Source organism: Bos grunniens, chromosome 23 (assembly GCF_055505025.1).
Source record: "Bos grunniens cultivar Pamir isolate PY7600 chromosome 23, Bosgru_T2T1.0, whole genome shotgun sequence".
Classification (NCBI taxonomy): domain Eukaryota; kingdom Metazoa; phylum Chordata; class Mammalia; order Artiodactyla; family Bovidae; genus Bos; species Bos grunniens.
Genome location: NC_141187.1, coordinates 31,722,291 through 31,742,055, shown reverse-complemented (window position 1 = coordinate 31,742,055; position 19,765 = coordinate 31,722,291). Strand labels below are relative to the sequence as shown.

Below are 19,765 nucleotides of genomic sequence, written 5' to 3'. Positions count from 1 at the left end.
CTTTTCCAGTGAGTTGGTTCTTGAATCATGTGGCCAAAGTATTGGAGCTTCAGCATCAGTCCTTCCAATGAATATTCAGGACTGACTTCCTTTAGGATGGACTGGTTGGATCTCCTTGCAGTCTAAGGGACTCTCAAGAGTTTTCTCCAGCACAGCAGTTCAAAAGCATCAATTCTTCTGCGCTCAGCCTTCTCTGTGGTCTAATTCGGCACATCCCTACAAGACTACTGGAAAAATCTTAGCTTTGACTGTACTATTTGTCGGCACCTTAATCATGTTCACACCCAAGCTCCTCCTCTTTCCAGGCTCGATCTAACACCCACAAAGCAAAAACACAACAGACTACCCGCAAGCAGAAAGGAATTCATTCTTCTCCATACCCATTCCACCATGGAGGAGTCCTGTTTCTGGCTTATTTGAGCGAATGTCTCAAAACCTTGTTTATTAGATTGCATACTAAGAGTTGATGACTTAATATTCAGGCAGCACCATGGCCCAGAGCAGAGAGTGAAAACCTCTTTTGGACATAAAAAGGAAAAAAAAAAAAAAAAAAAGTCCTAGCAACGCCCGAACAGGGACTTGAACCCTGGACCCTCAGATTAAAAGTCTGATGCTCTACCGACTGAGCTATCCGGGCTCACGAAAGTTATGTTTTTCTGACGGCCTAGTAAGAGTGAGTTCATTAGATTATTTTCAATTGTGATCCGTGTTAAAAGTCAGTCCTGCACACGTACCTCATATACTCAAGCCAAGAGCAGCCGGCAGAGGCCACTTCCACACTCACTAACCTGCTGCCATCACAACAGACATCAGGTTTGAAACAATTTGACTTCCCTCTGAAGAGCTCGCCTATGGAAAGGGCCCCAAGATGCTCTCAAAAGCCAACAGTTTGGGTACAAACGAGTGCGATCTTCTTAAGGGACAGAAGTTTTCTGTTTACTTCCCTAAAATACACGGGACTTCAACACTTTCTTGTAGGTATAGGATGCAAAGAAGAGAGGTGGAGCTTGCACAGGTCCTTCCTACCCATTTACCCCAATCCTACTCAAACTCGCCTCCTTCCTTGTCCTGTTCAAGCGTCGCCTTTCCACTCTTGTCCACTATATTGCTTCCCGCCTGAGATCTTGCCAATAACTTGGTTCACTCCACCCAGGCTTCGGGTTTTTGACACTCCAGGTCAGGGTTTCCCAAACCTGCCAGAGTTTGAGTTTGCAGAGTTTCCTAATATTATAAATTACTGTCTGCTTTCGGACTTCATTCAAAATTCACATCTGGGTTACTTGTCACACAAAATGGACGGAAAGTGTTTTTGCGCCTCAGTGCCTGAGGTGACAGATGCTATCTAGGCTGCTGCTGCTGCTACTGCTAAGTCGCTTCAGTCGTGTCCGACTCTGTGCATTAATTCCTTTCACACAAGACGTTAAATGAGACTCCTTTCACATATGGAGTACCAGCCCACACATTCCCCCTGCTCACTCCTCATTCTGGAGAAAATTCTGTCCGAAAGAGGTTGTGTACTCTTTTTCCTCCTCCCTCCTCCTTTTGTCTTTCAAAAACAGAGCCTCAAGAAGAAACGCAGTTGCCAAGGGCCGGATCGCGTTGCTGCCTTAGGTTTGCTGGACATGCACTGTCGCTCTGCATTTCTTGGCAGGTTGTGTGTGAATCCTTTCCGCTCTGTCATCTCTTTCCTTCCGGAAGGACCTAAATCCCGCTCTATCCGCCGCATCCTTACCCGCCTCTTTAGCAATACTTTTCTTCTTTGTCTTCTTCCGCGGCATTTTTACGGTCTTTTAGGCAGTTTTGGAGTCGGAGGAGGTTGAAGTTAGGGGAAAGGAGGAATTTGAAAACTCAAGAAAAATACCCCATTCCTGAGACGTTCCCTGGTGATGCAATGGAAATGCCTTCCTGAGAACTGGTGAAGATGGAGCAAACTTCGGAGCAAGCTGAGAGAAGCAGGAAGACACCTGAAGCAGAAACAACAAACTGCAGGGTCCAAATTCAGTCTAAAGTCTAAAATACATACCAATGATTCCTTATTCTCCAATTCCAATGGGTCTTTTTCAGTCCTTGTGCTAGTCTCATCTCAGGGGCCTTCTCTTCCATAGCCACATGAAAATCCAGGTCTCTGACTGCTCAGATAACTAACTAAAGGAGCAAGGATATTACCATCACCATCACCCCATCCCACTCCCCTTTATTCTATTCTCTTTCTTTCTTTCCTTCTTGTCTTCCTGTTGCCGATTCTCGGCCCTGGAAAAATGGTAGGCTGGAGGGATTGAAATATGAGAAAAGTTGACCAAAATACAGATGGAGGTGCCAGGGATTGAACCAGGGACCTCGTACATGCGAAGCACGCGCTCTACCACTGAGCTACACCCCCCTGTATTCATGCTCCTCTGGCTGTTTCATAAAATATTATTTCTGTCTTTTTTTTTTTTTTTAAAGCTTGCCTAGAGAAAGTCTATCAAGTTAAATGTTAGTATTACTGAAGTTTTTAAATATACAGTCTAGTGGCTTCTTCCTGGCCTGCAGTTACTTAATTAACCAGGAACAAGCTGAAAGAATAAAGCCTTCTGAGAGATACTTAAAAAAAATTCTATTCTTTTCCCTTCATGCTCCTCAGTAATACTGTCAGTGGAATTTAGTGCTCAAGCTTGATGATGTGACTGACTCTTCCAAGTTTGTTGTTTGGAGTTCAGGAAATCCTGAATGAGCCAGATCTTTCTTTTTTTGTTTCCTTCAGTCAAATGTTCCTTGAGAAGACAGACATACCAGTGAGGATAACCCTTAGAGTGGAAACGTGTCAGGAGCAAATGGGTGTAAAGTTAACTTTGATGTGAGGAAGAAAAACTGAATAAGGGAATATGGAGAGGAAAGTGAGAAAAGTTTGTGCGAATGCAGTTTAAGAGAGTAAAAGAAAAGAGCAAGAATAAAGGTGCTAGAAACTAAAGCCAGTGCTTCATTTCCTACATTCTACTCTCACACAATCTAAGAAATTCAGAAAAAGACTCATCCTCACTGGTTTTCATTATTTGCTACTGGTTCTCCACGAAGAAGTCTAGAAATGAAAAGTAAGGATTTATCTATTTTAGAGGATCTTGTAACTGCTGTCACTCCCAAGTGCATGATCAGAGGAGTTGAATCATTTTAGTAGTGTGTAGATCTAATGGGGGTGCTGTCCAACTTGCTGGGTGCATAGAATTGCAAGAGACAGAGAATGCAAGAGACAAAAGTTTACTCACCTTAGGTTTTCAGCTGGTACTCTTAAACATAAAGGCAGGTTGACTCGAGAAAAGCAGTGCTTACTAATGTGTGCAACAGGCATCACTCAGGAGAAACATAAACAAAAAGTAACTCAAAGTGCAAGTTTAGCACCTCAGCCAATGAAGTGTGTTCAAGAAAGAACAGTAAATTTATAGATAAAGGACAGGATTAAAGAAAGCAGTTTTTATCTTTTCAGGGCAGTAAACTGTGGGAAATTAAATACTGGGGAGGCAACTAGTGGACTAAAGTTTGTTTGCAGATTCCTCTAGTGCCTATCATCGACTCGATGGACATGAATTTAAGCGAGCTCCAGGAGTTGGATGGACAGGGAGGCCTGGTGTGCTGCAGTCCATGGGGTTGCAAAGAGTCAGACATGACTGAGCGACTGAACTGAACTGAACTTGTGTCTATCTGGGCTGGTAAGAGTTTTTCTCCAGTAAAAGGAAGATTAATATCCTGCTTTTGGTCAGACATGGAAGGATAAAGAGAACTTTTTTGCACCTTAATTGTCTTCAGCTCAAAATAATTTTTATGTTAAAGAGGCATACTTTGGGGGACATTCTGGTTTCATACATAGTCATGTGCAGAAAGACCATGTTACAGCATGTTACCCTACAGTCCTATGTTACAGATAGTTTGTCAACTTCAACTCAAAAGTGCATGAAGATCTGAGAAAGTATGAGTATGCCGTTCTTCCTATATCTTGTTATATTAAAATTTTTAATTTGGTTGCTTTTTAACTGTACAGTTTGACATTATTAGTTTAAAAAGCTATTAAAATTGTATTATTTATACTTAAACGTAATTTATTGCATTCTAAACTAGATATATTTCACTTTTTCTCCCCCCAAAATGAGAACGTAGCTCCCAGAGATCAACACCAAGTGGAGTCCTGCAACTTTAACTGCAGCCCATCACACGATGATGACCCCCCGAGAATCAGCTGATCTCCCAGAATCAGCCGCTCACTACTGGAGGTGCCGGGGATTGAACCCGGGGCCTCGTGCATGCTAAGCACGCGCTCTACCACTGAGCTACACCCCCTTAGTTATGTTTTACGAAAGAAAACTTAATGGCTTATCTATCTGCCTAGGAGAAGGCAATGGCACCCCATCCAGTATTCTTGCCTGGAAAATCCCATGGATGGAGGAGCCTGGTGGGCTGCAGTCCATGGGGTCGCTAAGAGTCGGACCTGACTGAGCGACTTCACTTTCACTTTTCACTTTCATGCATTGGAGAAGGAAATGGCAACCCACTCCAGTGTTCTTGCCTGGAGAATCCCAGGGACGGGGGAGCCTGGTGGGCTTCCGTCTATGGGGTCGTATAGAGTCGGACACGACTGAAGCGACTTAGCAGCAGCAGCAGCAGTGTTTCCAGACCTTGAAATTATTACCACAAAGATTGCTTACGTACAGTTCCATTATTTCCTGAAACCCCTTTATTTCATTCTTTTTCTCAGCTATACGAAGAGAAGGGCAACTTCATGTTAGGCAGAAAGGCGTCATTCCTAGTATCTATTCACGTTTGTCAACCTACAAAAGGTGACTAGAAGAAAGAAAAAAAGAGCCTAGAATCAACGATACTTGAGGAACGACTAGGAGAACTAGCCTCATATTCTAATTTCTTCATACAGATCCCCACTAGAAGGAACCAAAGCCACTGTAAAAATTTGCTGTCACCTAGAATATCAATGTGTCAGAATGTAAGAAAGTACTCAACAATTATAGCAAGCTCAAAAGATCACAGTACCTTCTAGGCAATCTTGGAAACACTGAGCTTTAAAATGAATAATAAACAATACAGGAATACAAACTAATAGATAAAATAAGGCTACTGGGTCAGAAAGTTGACTGAAATACAAGGTCTGATGAAGAGAAGGCCAGCGTGAAAGGATCCCTAATTTTTGCTCTGAGGATGGTACTAATGGCTCTGTTGTCCGTTTCAGAACTTGGAAACTTCAGTTTGAATTGAGAAGTCAGTGGCTCAATAGATTATTCAGACACTTGTTAAATTAAAGTTCTAAAATCAAAAAGTTAAAGTTCTAAAATTTTGGCTGGAGTAAGATTTCATAAATTCACTGTGAGTTTATTCATAGAAAAATCTAGAGCTATTTTGTGATCGTCAGTCCATTACAACATTCCTTTATGCACCCGAAGTAAACTCGCCCTTGGCGATCAACTAAAAAGCATAGAATGCCGAAACCCGGGATTGAACCAGGGACCTTTAGATCTTCAGTCTAACGCTCTCCCAACTGAGCTATTTCGGCTACCTGAAAACTTACTCTCCTGACATTTTTTTTTTTTTTTTTTTCAATTTCAGTTTTTAGAAGATTTCAGATTCTTTTAGTGTAGCTGCCTAGTTGTCCAATATATTTGCTTATCTGGAAAGACCTGGAATTGATTGCCTTCTCTGTATGCCAACTGGAGCCAATTCCTGGCAGCATGGGATGAACACATAAAGGTGGGAAAATCTGAAGAGAGGTGCCAATGAGGGATTCGATGGAAAGACTTTCTACTCCTCTGCGTCCTGTCAGTTGACCTAGACACAGCTCAGAAACTAAAGGAAACTAAGAAAAATGTTATTGGTAGCTCTTATTTCTCTCTCTCTCTTTTTTCATTCTTTCATCTCTCACAATCTCCAAAAATGGTGAGAAATAAAAGCCAATGATGCTGTGAATTTGCCAAAAGAATACCGCATACATAAACATTATCAGACTAACCACTTCAGCCAGTAGTCCCAACTGACAGGAAAGCAACTGTCACAAAGTTAGAAAATTTGAAATGACAAATCTCATCACAACAGAATTTCTTCACAAAATTTTCTTCAAAAATAAAATTGAAACTATGACTAAATCAGTTTTTGATTCGCTCCTTTGTGATTCAGGCAAGGAAATCATTTAGCATTGTGAGGTAATAAATAGTGCACAGCATCATTTCATTTTCAAGTAGAAACAGAATATATGAAGCAAGGCTTTTGAGTCATTTTCGTGAGAAAGTAGCTCATATTCCCATGGCTCCTACACTTGGTACAATCCTCTATTCTTCAACCCACATCCAGAACTTCACAGGGAACTCCTGATAACCAAAGAAGAAAAAGAAAAACCAGATCTGGTTTATAGATGATTCTGCTCATATACTGGGACCACACAAGTGTGAGCGGCTTCCATAGAACCTGTAGGCCAGTGAAGGTAAACCCTCTCAGTAGGCATTACTTCAAGCAGGGTATGTGACTGTTCATTTTGCTTGGAAGGATAGTTGTAGGGTAGATATCTACACTAGTTAATGAGAGGTGGCTAATAGTTTGGCAGGTGATTAGGGGCTTGGAGAGAAAATTATTGAGAGAAAACTGCAAAAGTGGTGACAGAGAGGTCTGGTAAATAGGCGGGTAGACAGAATCCCCCAAATGTGCAGAGCCTAAGGATATTTGTTTTCAAGTAAATGCTCTACAGAGAGCAACCTCCTTGGAGGCAGTTGAACACAATGACACATTCTGTTGATGTCTGGAAGCTTCTCCTTGGCCACCACTGTACTTGCCCAATGAGCTTGTGAACAAAGTAACCATGATGACAAGAACAGAGGTCATATATAGGCTCAGCAATGCAGACTACTTTTTTTTGGTTCTACATATGTATTTTAATTTTTATTCATACTTATTTTAATTTTAAATTTTTAATTGGAGGATAGTTGCTTTACAATATTGTGTTTCTGCCATATATCAACATGAATCAGCTACAGGTATACACACATCCCCTCCCTCTTGAACCTCCTTCCCACACCCCACCCCATCCCACCCCTCTAGGTTGTCACAAAGCATCAGTTTGAGCTCCCTGCATCCTACAGCAAGTTCCCAATATGTAGTGGGAATTCCTAATAATGTCCTTTCACAGCCTTGAGAAATTCCACAGAAATAGCACCTGGAAAAACAGCATATATTAAGAAACCGTGTTAATGATTATTTTTCATGTTTTTCTTAAGAATAATCTCCTTGTTACAAACCCCAAGGCCAGACTCAGAAGGGAGTATGACTGGATCATGAAAGAATGGACCTTGGAACACCAGATTGGCATCAGACGTGAATGCTGCCTACGCACTTGCTGATCGTTCCCAAGACTAGCCCAAAAGAGAACGGCCTGGGGTGAAAACAAGGAGCTCTGGACTATGTCAGCATAGTGTCTTGGGAAAGATAAGATCAAAAAAGTCTTGTAGTCTGCAATTAGGAATAAAGCTAGACTCAGAGTGGACTCTGCACCTCAGTCCAATAGAGGCTGCAGGTCCCCTGACCTGTTGCACCAGATTTCGTGTTCTGTCTTCATTCTCATCGCTCGCTCCCAGACCATTTGGGCAACACCACTATCCATTTTACATACAGTAAAGAATACATTTCAGTGCTACCCTCTTAATTTTCTCCTTTCCCAACTGTGTCCACAAGTCTGTTCTCTATGTTTGCGTCTCCACTGATGCCTTGCAAATAGATTCATCAGTACCATCCTTCTATATTCCATGTACATGCATTAATATATGATATTTGTTTTTCTCTTTCTGATTTACTTCACTCTGTATGATGGACTGTAGGTTCATCCATCTCATTAGAACTGGGTCAAATGAGTTCCTTTTTATGGCTGAGTAATATTCCATTTTTTATATGTACTAAATCTTCTTTAGCCATTCATTTGTCAACGGACATCTAGGTTTCTTTTATGTCCCAGCTATTATAAATAGTACTGCAGTGAACATTGGGGTATGTGTGTCTTTTTCAATTTTGGTTTCCTCAGGGTATATGCCCACTAGTGGGATTGTTAGGTCATATGGAAGTTTTATTCTTAGCTTTTTAAGGAATCTCCATACTGTTCTCCATAGTGGCTGTATCAATTTACATTCTACCAACAGTGCAAGGGGGTTCCCTTTTCTCCACACCCTCTCCAGCATTTATTGTTTGTACATTTTTTTGATGATAGCCATTCTGACTGGTATGAGGTGATGCCTTATTGTAGTTTTGACTTACATTTCTCTAGTAATGAATGAAGCAACATAGACTTCTGTGCACCAAAATAATGTAGTTTAAACTACTACTAAGTGACTAAACTACCAACATCACAAACTTTGAGCCCTCACTTGGGGGCTGTGATTCCACTGGGGAACAACTACCTACCCTGGTGTCAGGTTCCTTACATTTGACCACTTCTGTATTAGGGGCACAATGTATATATAATCTCACTGGAATAGACACTTATTCTATATATAGATTTCCCTTCATGTCCCCCAATGCTTCTGCCAAAACCACCAGCCACGAATTTACTGAATGTCTTATTCAACATCACCTACAGCATTGTTTCTGAGACAAGAAGCCAGTTTATAGGGGGAAAAAAAAAATCGGCTGCTGCTGCTGCTAAGTCGCTTCAGTCGTGTCCGACTCTGTGCGACCCCATAGACGGAAGCCCACCAGGCTCCTCTGTCCCTGGGATTCTCCAGGCAAGAACACTGCAGTGGGTTGCCATTTCCTTCTCCAATGCATGAAAGTGAAAAGTGAAAGTGAAGTCGTTCAGTCGTATCCGACTCTTACTGGCCCCACGGACTGTAGCCTACCAGGCTCCTCCGTCCATGGGATTTTCCAGGCAAGAGTACTGGAGTGGGGTGCCATCGCCTTCTCCGATAGGAAAAAAAAAAAAATCGGCAATAGGCTAATATTCTGGAATTCACTGGCCTCACCATAAGGCCGCTAACCCTGAAGCAAATAACCTGATTGGATGGTGGAATGACCTTTTGAATACTTAGTTATGGTATGAGCTAAGAGACAATACTTTTGGTGAGGGAGGCCATGTAATGATATCCAGGATATGGTAAATACTCTTCATCAGTGACTAATGGCAATGTATTTCTCTCATCAGGATCCATGGATACACGAATCAGAGAGAGGAAGTGAGAGTGGGTCTTTTCACTGTTATGGCCAGCCTCCGGACACAGGGACATTTTGCTCCCTCTCTATTCCACTGATAATTTTAATTTGAACTCCAAAGTCTTTACATGATTTTTCTGGTGTTTCTTTGTGATTGGAATTTATGAATAAAAGGCATGATTTTATTTAAAGAGATAAGAATCAGTGTATTGAGGGGTGTATTGAGTTATGTCAAGGAAAGCTTGATAGCATAAAATCCTTAACTTTCCCAATGTGCGGTCAGCTAACTTGTGTAAATTACTGAGGGGTCTAATTCCTCATGACAAATACCTGATCCTCTTTCAAAACTCTTGGAGGGATGAGTGACGCTATTTTGGGTAGACCGTAACAGTTGAAGATTCACAAACCACCTGCTACCGTTCAGTACCTTTTTCATTAGTAGCGGTCCTCAGTAAATAGATATATCTAAGTGGAGGTGCCGGGGATTGAACCCGGGGCCTCGTGCATGCTAAGCACGCGCTCTACCACTGAGCTACACCCCCGACCTTGCCAGGATATTTCATTCGTATTAGACATTACTGAAGATTTGGTGAGTGAGGCAAAATCACTTATTGTCTTGTGAATTAATTTACAAGAGCTCTAGGCAGCCCACTCCACCCAAAGTAAAAGCCTTAACATCAGTTTACTTGATCAGAAAGAATAATGATCCATTGCCTACTCTTTCTGGTGACTGTACAATATAATTATGGTTGGTGGTAGAAGAGTAGAGAAGCACAGAGAAGAGATCATCCCTGGATAGGTTTGCTTCTCCTCGGTTCACAACTCTTTCATTAACCCGAACAGTTGAAAGAATAATGTCTTCTAAAAGATAATTGACTGAGAACGTCTTACTTTTGCTTTTCCTTCTCTTTCTGTTCTTTCCCCTTCGTGCTCCTCAATGATGCTGCCAATGTCACTGGGTCCTCAAGCCTGATAATGTGAGTCTGTTGTGCTTGTTGCCTCAGGTTCGAGAGATCCTGTGTGAGCCAGATCTTCCTTTTTATTTTCCTTCTGTGTTCCTTGGGAAGACAGACTTCAACAGTGATGATGAGGCCCTTGGAGTAAAATGTTACGAATTTAACTTTGCTATTGAGCAGAAAAAGTAAGGGAAAGTGGGGAAATTTTGTGCAGCACGGTTTAGAAAAGTGAAATAGGATAGTAATGGAGATGCTAGAAATGAAACATTTCATCAAAGATGCTGGCTGGGAAATGTTGGATGAACATGTGGCAAAAATTAAGTTAAATGAAATAATTTAGCATCCATATTAAGGAAGTTATTGATGTTAGAGAACACATGAGTAATTTGCATAAGAAAGCAGCGTAGGTATGCGAGGGGGTGTAGCTCAGTGGTAGAGCGCGTGCTTAGCATGCACGAGGCCCCGGGTTCAATCCCCGGCACCTCCACTTGAGAGCCTTTATTGGAGACCTCAGTAAGCCATCGAGGAGAGTTTTTTGACTTGTTTATTATTGTTGTCATTTTTGTCTTTGCTGCCTTTGGTCTTTTGAATGAGTCAATCAAAGTTTCCTGCCTTGTTCTTGTGCCACAGTTTTCTTTGCAACTTTGGAATACAATGATATAATTCGTGCGGGTGTACTCAAACCATTTGTCCATGTTTTTCTTAGCCATCTTCTCTCTAGCCATTTTGAGCAATCACAGCTAGGATGCCTGCCCCCACCTCTACTATTCTTAGCTAACAGTATTGCATGATGACTTCAGGAATGGCCAAAGTGAAGCCAGATACTTCTGATTCTCATGCATCTTTGATGGAAATACCATTTGTGCTTAAAACAAAGATCTAGAGGAGGACAGACTGTAATTGTTTGAATAGACTTTCTCTGTTCAAACTGTGGCTCTTCAGAACTCCCACTGGGAGAAGTGTAGTATAAAAGCAGTAGAGAACACTGAAAATGTCCCAAAAGATCTCTAGAAGAAAACTGGGTTTCAGGAGACTTCTGCGTAAGAGTAAGAAACAAGAATGGAAGAGCTAAAGAATCTTCGCTCAGACATTTAAACGCTCGACCCTCAGGTCAAAAGTTTGAGGCGCTATCCAAGGTGCTGACACTTGTATTCTTGGACTTGTATTTAAAAGTGTTAGTTTGTTGTCCGGCTTACATTTCTTTCTCATTTGCCCCTCACATTCCAAAGCTAGTGTGCTAAAAAATCTGCTGCCTCAGATACATAAGCCCAAAGTCCCCGCTGACCCTGCTTCTACGCTCAACATTGCTGTCACTACAGTCACGCAGGAATCCAGACGTGGCTTTCCAGTTGCTCTTTATAAAGCTATCAATTCCTGCAGTGCGTGCGTGCATACTTAGTCGCTCAGTCGTGTCCAACTCTTTTTGCGACCCCATAAACTGTATCTCGCCAGGTTCCTCTGTCCATGGGATTTCCCAGGCAAGAATACTGGAGTGGGTTGCCAAAACTCCAGGGAATTTCCGGCAGTACTGCACCGCAAACAAAAATTCAGCTACACAAGGGCCCTCCAAAGTGCTCAACCTGTTTATCCAGCGAGGAAAAGAGCAACTAGTATCTTTCAAACTACGATAACTGGAACAAAACAAACCAGATTCTCGTAGGACATAGGTTTCCACCTACTTCGCTTAGAATAGGGAAGACTCCTCTTGCGGCGAACCTGTCGACATGCAGAAGAGACAAAGACTTCGGATACATCCACATTCTCCCTTATCCGAGTATCAGTGGTGTATAATGCTCATTCCCAAACTTTCTTCTTGTGTCCTCGTTTTCGGGCCCTGGCTTGGCTGCTTCTTCTTTCCCCGCAGCTGTCTTCCCCTCCCCACTCTCCGTCCGGGATGCTCTCTCCTCCCCACCCCCTCTCTCCTCTCCATCCCCTCTCAACTCTCCAGTTCTCTGACATGAGTCTAGGAACAGCTGAACCTTGCTGATTTTCAGTCATTTAGAGAAGTTTTTTAAAATTACATGATTTCCTGCCCTCTTCCACTTATGACAGGATTTCCTTTAAACAAACTAAACAAAAAAAGTATATGTGTTTGGGTTGACAATGATGCACAGTTGAATAAAGGCAGGAAACATCAACTTATTTGTGCCCCAGGGACAGATAGATTTTGAGGACCTACCCAGGTGTGGGGAGGTCTTATAAAGAACTTTTCTTTTTGGCTTCCTTCATGTTCACCGTCTTGTGGAAAAACATTCTGTCTGAAACAGGCACAATATCAACGGGAGCATCTTTTCTAATCTTCTTTCCTGTCTTCTGTCCTTAAGGGTCTCAGAGCTAGATTTGCAGTGTCCTGGACAGAATGCTGCTTCTGCATTTCAAAGATGATAGGCACAGTGGTTTAGTTATGACTGACTAGGCTCTTCAATTCATATCCATATTAGTTACACTTCACTCTTATCTCCTCACATGTACCTAAATTTCCTGAGTAGTTTTCATGGCACTGGCCTTTGTATTCCCCTCCACTATCTTTTATATTTTTCTAAGAGCGTTGCAGACAGAAAAGAAGTTGAAGATTCAACAGAATATTTCATCCTGATGTATGCTTGGTGGTGGACAGGAACTGCCACTCAGGAAGTCAGCTAGCAGCAGTCCGTGGAGGGTCCTCTGCTTATGAAAGATCTCTTTTGTATTCAGACATTTTTCAATTCAGAAAGCAAAGTCTCTTCTCTTGAGGGTTTCAGAAACAGCTGCTGCTGCTGCTAAGTTGCTTCAGTCGTGTCCGACTCTGTGCGACCCCATAGACGGCAGCCCACCAGGCTCCCCCGTCCCTGGGATTCTCCAGGCAAGAACACTGGAGTGGGTTGCCACTTCCTTCTCCAATGCATGAAAGTGAAAATTGAAAGTGAAGTCGCTCAGTTGTGTCCGACTCTCAGCGACCCCATGGACTGCAGCCCACCAGGCTCTTCCATCCATGGGATTTTCCAGGCAAGAGTACTGGGGTAGGTTGCCATTGCCTTCTCCTTCAGAAACAGCAGGGTAACTTAAATCTCGAAAAAGCCCCCAGTTAGTCATTCAGTCATGTCCAACTCTTTGCAACCCTATGCACTGTAGCACGCCAGGCTCTGTCCATGGAATTCTCCAGGCAAGAATACTGGAGTGGGTAGCCATTCCCTTCTCCAAGGAATCTTCCCAGGGCTCTTCCCTGATCCAGGGATAGTGGCAACTTGCCATATGGAATATCCTCGACACCTTCTGCAGGGGATGTAGCTCAGTGATAGAGCACAGTGTTTAGCATGCACGATGCCCTGGGTTCAACTCCAGCACCTCCAAGGCTTTAATCTTAGCCCTGAACTAAGGCTTATGACTTATTTGCCAAGTGACTTGGCAGGGTATGCCAAAGATTTCATTTTATATGACTGATAAATTTTCAAAAATGGCAACGATTGATTCCACTGATACCTCTTTGTTCGATGACCTATGACATTCAAAAGTTTACAAGTATCTGAATAAAGGCAGGAAAAGTGAAAGTGAAGTCATTCAGTTGTGTCCGACTCTTTGTGATCCCACGGACTGTAGCCTACCAGGCTTCTCCGTCCATGGGATTTTCCAGGCAAGAGTACTGGAGTGGATTGCCATCTCCTTCTCCAGGGAATCTTCCCTACCCAGGGATTGAACCCAGGTCTCCCACATTGTAGGCAGATTTCTTTTACTGTCTGAGCCAGGGACGTCTGTTAAAGGCAGGGAATGTCTACTTATTTGTAGGTCACTTATTGTGACCTACATTTCCCACAAGTTTTAAAACTTGTTCAAATAAACCTTTATTTATTAGCTGCAACCAGTTCTAAACTATTGTAGCAGATTTCACTCCATGTTGTAATGAATCGTTTGTTCAACTTCTCACAAAATAGTCTCACTTGAAGTTTTTTCCAGGAAGACTACTCACACAGATTATTTCTTGTCACTTTAAACTGGCACTGGCTCCTTGAATAAACAACTAAATAATATTGGTATCTGGAGTCAAAGTCAAATCATTTGTCTTGTTTAAAAAATCAACTATTGATGTTACTTCATAGATATAGAGAACAAACTAGTGGTTTCCAGGTGGAGGGAAGGGCAGTAGTAGGGTTCGGGAGTGGGAGGTACAAATTTGAGTGTAATAAAGTTTCCAGGGGAACAAAGCTCATGGCTCAGGAAGTAAGGAACTTGACCGCAATGTAGGAGACCATGCTTCAATTACTGGGTCAAGAAGATCCCCTGGAGAAAAATGTGGTAATCCCCTTCATTATTTTTTTGCCTGGAGAATTCCATGAACAGAGGAGCCTGATGAGCTACAGTCTATGGGATCGCAAAGAGTTGCACAGACTGAATGACTAACACTTTCACTTTGTAATAACTTAAATTGGAAAGTAACCTTTTAAATTGTGTAAAACTTTTTAAATAAAAAATTTAACTATTGATTTTTTGTGAAGAAAGTCTGTTGTAACGAGATATGCCATTTTAAATTTTCTAATTTTTGTAACAGTTGCTTTCCCATCAGTTGAGAATTATTGTGATGAGTATGTAGTCTGGTAATGTTTATGTATATGAATGAGTTCTGTTTTGAGAGTGAGTTGGTAAGTCCAATTTGTTTGTAAGTCCAACAAAGTTAGCCTAGGTACTCAACTAATACAATCACTATATAGTACCATACTGTTATAGGCTTATAATATTTTTCACACAAAGAACACATAAAAACAAAAAATTAAAACATTTTTAATCTTATAGTATAGTATAGTAGTACACTACAACAGCTGGCATACAGGGGGCTGGCATCAAGTGAACAGGCAAGAAGAGTTATTGCCTGGAGGAGGGAGAAGAGGTGGGATAGGGTCGAGTGGAAGGATCATCAGCAATAGGAGGTGGAGGGGCAGCTGCAATAGCACTCATGTCTGACATTGATGGAATGCATATTGGCATCTTTGAAAGTTTGCATATAGGGGACTTACTGTACATATATATTTTTCCAAACTTATGGAGTTATTGGATTCCATTTCTCAGCATTTTTGGAGACTTTCAAAGAAGGAGGATCAAGAGGAAGAGAAAAGTAAGAGACACCCCCCCCCAAAAAAAAAAAAAACTACCTTTATGTTCTTTTAGTTTCTGAACTGGGTCTGGGTCAACTGACAGGATGTGGAGAAGCCGAAAGATTTTCCAGTGAATTGCTATTACCTCTCTTCTGCCTCCCTGCTCCACCTACCATCCCACACCAGAGGGAACTTCATCCAAGCAGCAAATATGGAAGAAAGAGTCCAGTTCTTTCTGGGCAGGCAAGTATATTGGACAACTAGACCATCAGGCTTAAAGAATTTGAAATCCAAAAAAAAAAGCTGAAGACAATCTAATTATTAAAAAATAGAAGTCAAAGGCTATTATTTCAAGTGGCCGAAATAGCTCAGTTGGGAGAGCGTTAGACTGAAGATCTAAAGGTCCCTGGTTCAATCCCGGGTTTCGGCAAACTAGTCTTTTGAGTTAATACAGTGTATTCCGTTAGCATGTTAAATATGTGTCACATTTCAGTCATGGAGGAGTTCATAACTGAAGCTCACTTTTAGATTTTCAACTTTTTTTTTTTTTTGCCAAGGTAATAAAGGTATCTTATGACCTCTTTAAGTTTACATAGTACTCCAACATATTAATACCCTGTGAGCAGTAAGCACTACTGATTTTAAAAAATAATAAAATATTATGCAATAATGACGCTGAAAAACTTGGGCAATGGTCACTGAATCACTGTGATGTATAGCGTGAACAGCAGCAGTGGGAAGAGAAAAGGGTGCCACTTATCGTCTCTGTTGCAGCCACTCTGTTGTAGCTTGAAAGCAGCCATAGAAGATGTGTAAATGAAGTGCTTGTGTTCTAATAAAACTTTATATACGGACACTGACATTTGAACTTCATATAAACTTCATGTGTCAACTAATACTAGTTTTCATTTTATTTATTCAACCTTTTAATGTTCCCAAACCATTATTGTCTCCCTGGCAATAGTTTACCAACCACTAAGGAGGGAATCTCACTGTAAATACAACTTTAGGAGCAGGCAAGGTTTCAGTAGGCTTTTGCCAGTTAGAAATAACTGGAGAATAAATTCAAACAGAAGGACCTCAGCCCCTAGGGATTTGAACTTTGTTTCCCCAATTAAAAAATTCTGGAAGCTTACCTAGTGAGCTATCGTAATCTATAGATCTAGCTACTGGACATACATTTAACTAATTCATTTGATAGATATTATCCTAGTGCAAAGCTTCTTTGCATTCTCTTTATGGCAGGGAAAATCCCATTTGAAAGAGATGCTATAATAAATACCCAGCTCTCAGGAATGCTTTGTTTTCCCCTCTCTTCTGTCTTCCATTCCTTTAGCCATCTCAAAACCAGAGCTGTCATGTCCCCTACAAAATGTCACAGCAGGGTTTGCAGACCATAATGCTGGACTTGAGGTATTTTATTTCATGGTGAGTATTGTGAGTTCATTGCTTTCTTGCTTTCCCATTTCCCCAGAGAATTGGAAACTGCTCAACATTAATTATGTAGGACTACTTCTTTCCCTATAAGTGATGACATTTTCAAAGAGGAATAAATCCAGACTAATCTCAAGTTGCCTTTTGACTTCAGGATTCCCATCTCAGAAGAAAAGATGTGGAGCAGGTGCTCTACAGGAAGTCTGCCTGGCTTTGAAACTTGCCCTGCTACCTGTTGGCTGTGAGCCGTTGGCAGTTAGTTACTTCACCTCTTGGGGAGTCTATTTATCAAGGAGGTGGTATAATGACGTAATGTAACCTATTGCTATTACTATAATATTATCCACTTTTTGTCCCCAGCTATATCTTAAAGGCACCATTTTTTTTTTTAATTTTGAAAGCTCGGGGGGGAAAAAAAAAACCCACAAATATGTCATATTGACCATGGTCAGAATTCAACCTAGAGTTCTGTGAGCAGGATTTCAACTTGCTCTTGGGAAACCCACCAAGTTTCAATGTCTCAAAACTCAAACCTTCCTACACCTGGTGGTATGTAAATGATGCTCATTATCTAGCACTCACTGGGAAAACGCATCTTGATTCAGTTCAAGTAAACTTGTTCGTAGATTTAAGAAAAGTTTGAAAGCAATTAATTAAATGGCATAAAACAAGAAAAAGGTGGAAATATCCACCCCTTAGGTTTGGGCATCCTTTTATGCTGGCCACCTCCTCACTCATGCCCAGTAATTCCAGTCAATCATTTTGTCCGGAATAAGTTCTTCAAATTTCTGATTTATCCATGATTTGTAAAACAAATCTTACTGACATTTTCCAGTTTACAGATTTCTTCCCTAGATACTTTGTTACTGAAAGTGAAAGTCGCTCAATTGTGTCTGACTCTTTGCGACTCCATGGACTGTAGCCTGCCAGGCTCCTCTGTCCATGGAATTCTCCAGGCAGTTCTACTGGGGACTTGTTCCCTTCCCCAGAGAATCTTCCCAACCCAGGGATCAAACCAGGGATCACACCCAGGTTTCCCCCCATTGCAGGCAGATTCCTAACCATCTGAGCCACAAGGGAAGTAAATTTATAATCTTCAGAACAATACTTAGTGTCTTCTTTAATGTTGTAAGGAACCTTATTTAATTCAACTATATCCTTAGAGTAGAATAGAATAAACCACTGCAAGTCAGTAGATGTTACTCTGGTTCCTAGCTCTTCATACTCTCGTAGAGCCAAGAGCTCCATGTGAGGAGGGCAAAAGCATGGACAAGATTCTCCAGAAGAGAACTAGGTTGTACTGGGCTACGGTTCTTGAAAAATAATGCAGATAGCTATTGCCATTCGATTATTTTTCATAAAGAGGTTGTAACTGTAGGGGGTGTAGCTCAGTGGTAGAGCGCGTGCTTAGCATGCACGAGGCCCCGGGTTCAATCCCCGGCACCTCCAGCTGGAATTTCTTGTGTGGCATTTCTCTGACGCTAACCAAAATGGCTCTCGGGAAATTTGTCACTCATAACTCCGGCAATTTTGTTCAAATTTATCTGTCCACTTTTTATTTTTTAATTGGAGAATGTTGCTTTACAAAGTTGTGTGGGTTTCTGCTATACAAAGAGGGGAATCAGTAATAATTATATATGTTTCCCCTCCGTTTTGATCGTCCGTTCCCCCCTCCCCCTACTCTCCCCAGGTAATCACAGAGCGCCAGGCTGGGCTCCCTGTGTTATATAGCAATGCCTCACTAGCTATCCATTTGACACAGGACAGTACGCATTCGTCAATGCTACTTTCTCAGTTCCTCCCATTCTCTCCTTGCCCTGCTGTGTCCACAAGTCCGCTCTCTACATCCGCGTCTCCATTCCTTCTCTGCAAATAGGTTCATCGGTATCATTTTTCTAGATTCCATATATATGTTAATATTTTATATCTGTTTTTCTGTTTCAGATTTGTCCGCCTTTTAAAACCATCCACTGTACTCACTGAGAAATCACTCCTACGTTGACTAAGGTCTTTACTACACAAAAAATTAACTACTGGGGAAAATTAGAGTTCAGAGAGCAGGAAAATCACTTAGACTATGCCCCCACCTCATCTTCCATCAAACTAGCTTCAGGAATCAGTTCAATGGAGTTTTCCCTGGATTTGGAGAAAGTTTAAAATTAAGAGGCTGGGAAATCTGAAGTGAACTTGCCCTAGTACTTTGGGGAACACAATTCCTCCTCTGTCATGAAGAACACAAGATTCTCCAGTGGTGAGATGAAGGAGAGACTGGCTGCATAATTTCCTGGACACAAGGCCCTCTGAAATGCACTGATCACAGACAAATAAGGCTGGCCATGATGACAGGTATGGAAGCGAATGCCCCAGCCAAAGAGGCAAGCCACTCTCTTGTGTCCTTGCCCTCTTCTAAGAGACTCAGAGTGGATGTTCACCAGTGTCAGGCTTGAGATGAGAAGGCAGGAGGTGCTCATTCACCATGCAGATGTGCTAAATGGTCCCATCCTGTTTAAAAGGACAGGACCTGTCCTATTAAAAGGAAAGATGTAAAAAGAGTACAGGAAAACTTATTTCTCCTTCTACTTGTCCTGTCTACTTGCTGGGTATGCTTGGGAGAGCATTACCTTTTGAAAATGTTGCTAATGGAGATACACAGCTGGAGTCCTAAGCACTTATGGAAACATCAAAGAACACAGATTTAGGACACTAATGTTCAGAGATGTAGGACAGTTGCTATGTACTTGAGGGGCAATTCTACCTTTTCCTACAAGTAGTTTAACTTTGTGGTCCTATTAAAGATTTTGATGAATCAACATGAATTTGATCATACAATCCAGTTTATGAAGTAAAATAGCTTTTGTGCCTCACTTAAATCCGGGGGTGGTGTGGGGAGAGTGTTGTAGAGGGAGACTTGAGTGCAAAGCAAGAGATTTGAGAGAAAGAGAAAGGTTATTCTTGGTCACAAAAGAGGTGAGTGGTTTGGTTTGTGTTAAAATTAATGTTTTTTTTGCAAACAATTGGCTACTTCCAAGAAACCACACTGTCACATAAAGTGATTGGCCACTGTAAAAGTTTTATTTCAGGAGTCTGAGAACCTTGCGTCTCTCCTGCCTCAAAAATTTGGACATTGACCAGATGCACAAAATTGCCGATTGTTCT

General features: G+C 41.6%; 8 non-coding genes across 8 annotated transcripts; 3 read left to right on the top strand and 5 right to left on the bottom strand.

Annotated features, from left to right (window-relative positions):
- Nucleotides 1–564: 564 nt before the first annotated feature.
- TRNAK-UUU (transfer RNA lysine (anticodon UUU)) lies at nucleotides 565–637 on the bottom strand. Its single transcript has one exon. It is a non-coding gene; the product is annotated as a tRNA-Lys (tRNA).
- Nucleotides 638–2,308: 1,671 nt separating this feature from the next.
- TRNAA-CGC (transfer RNA alanine (anticodon CGC)) lies at nucleotides 2,309–2,380 on the bottom strand. The gene has a single exon. It is a non-coding gene; the product is annotated as a tRNA-Ala (tRNA).
- A 1,856-nt stretch (nucleotides 2,381–4,236) lies between these two features.
- TRNAA-AGC (transfer RNA alanine (anticodon AGC)) lies at nucleotides 4,237–4,308 on the bottom strand. Its single transcript has one exon. It is a non-coding gene; the product is annotated as a tRNA-Ala (tRNA).
- Nucleotides 4,309–5,457: 1,149 nt separating this feature from the next.
- On the bottom strand, nucleotides 5,458–5,530 carry TRNAF-GAA (transfer RNA phenylalanine (anticodon GAA)). The gene has a single exon. It is a non-coding gene; the product is annotated as a tRNA-Phe (tRNA).
- A 4,096-nt stretch (nucleotides 5,531–9,626) lies between these two features.
- On the bottom strand, nucleotides 9,627–9,698 carry TRNAA-AGC (transfer RNA alanine (anticodon AGC)). The gene has a single exon. It is a non-coding gene; the product is annotated as a tRNA-Ala (tRNA).
- An 829-nt stretch (nucleotides 9,699–10,527) lies between these two features.
- On the top strand, nucleotides 10,528–10,599 carry TRNAA-AGC (transfer RNA alanine (anticodon AGC)). Its single transcript has one exon. It is a non-coding gene; the product is annotated as a tRNA-Ala (tRNA).
- Nucleotides 10,600–15,532: 4,933 nt separating this feature from the next.
- On the top strand, nucleotides 15,533–15,605 carry TRNAF-GAA (transfer RNA phenylalanine (anticodon GAA)). The gene has a single exon. It is a non-coding gene; the product is annotated as a tRNA-Phe (tRNA).
- Nucleotides 15,606–17,986: 2,381 nt separating this feature from the next.
- TRNAA-AGC (transfer RNA alanine (anticodon AGC)) lies at nucleotides 17,987–18,058 on the top strand. Its single transcript has one exon. It is a non-coding gene; the product is annotated as a tRNA-Ala (tRNA).
- The last annotated feature ends 1,707 nt before the right edge of the window (nucleotides 18,059–19,765 follow it).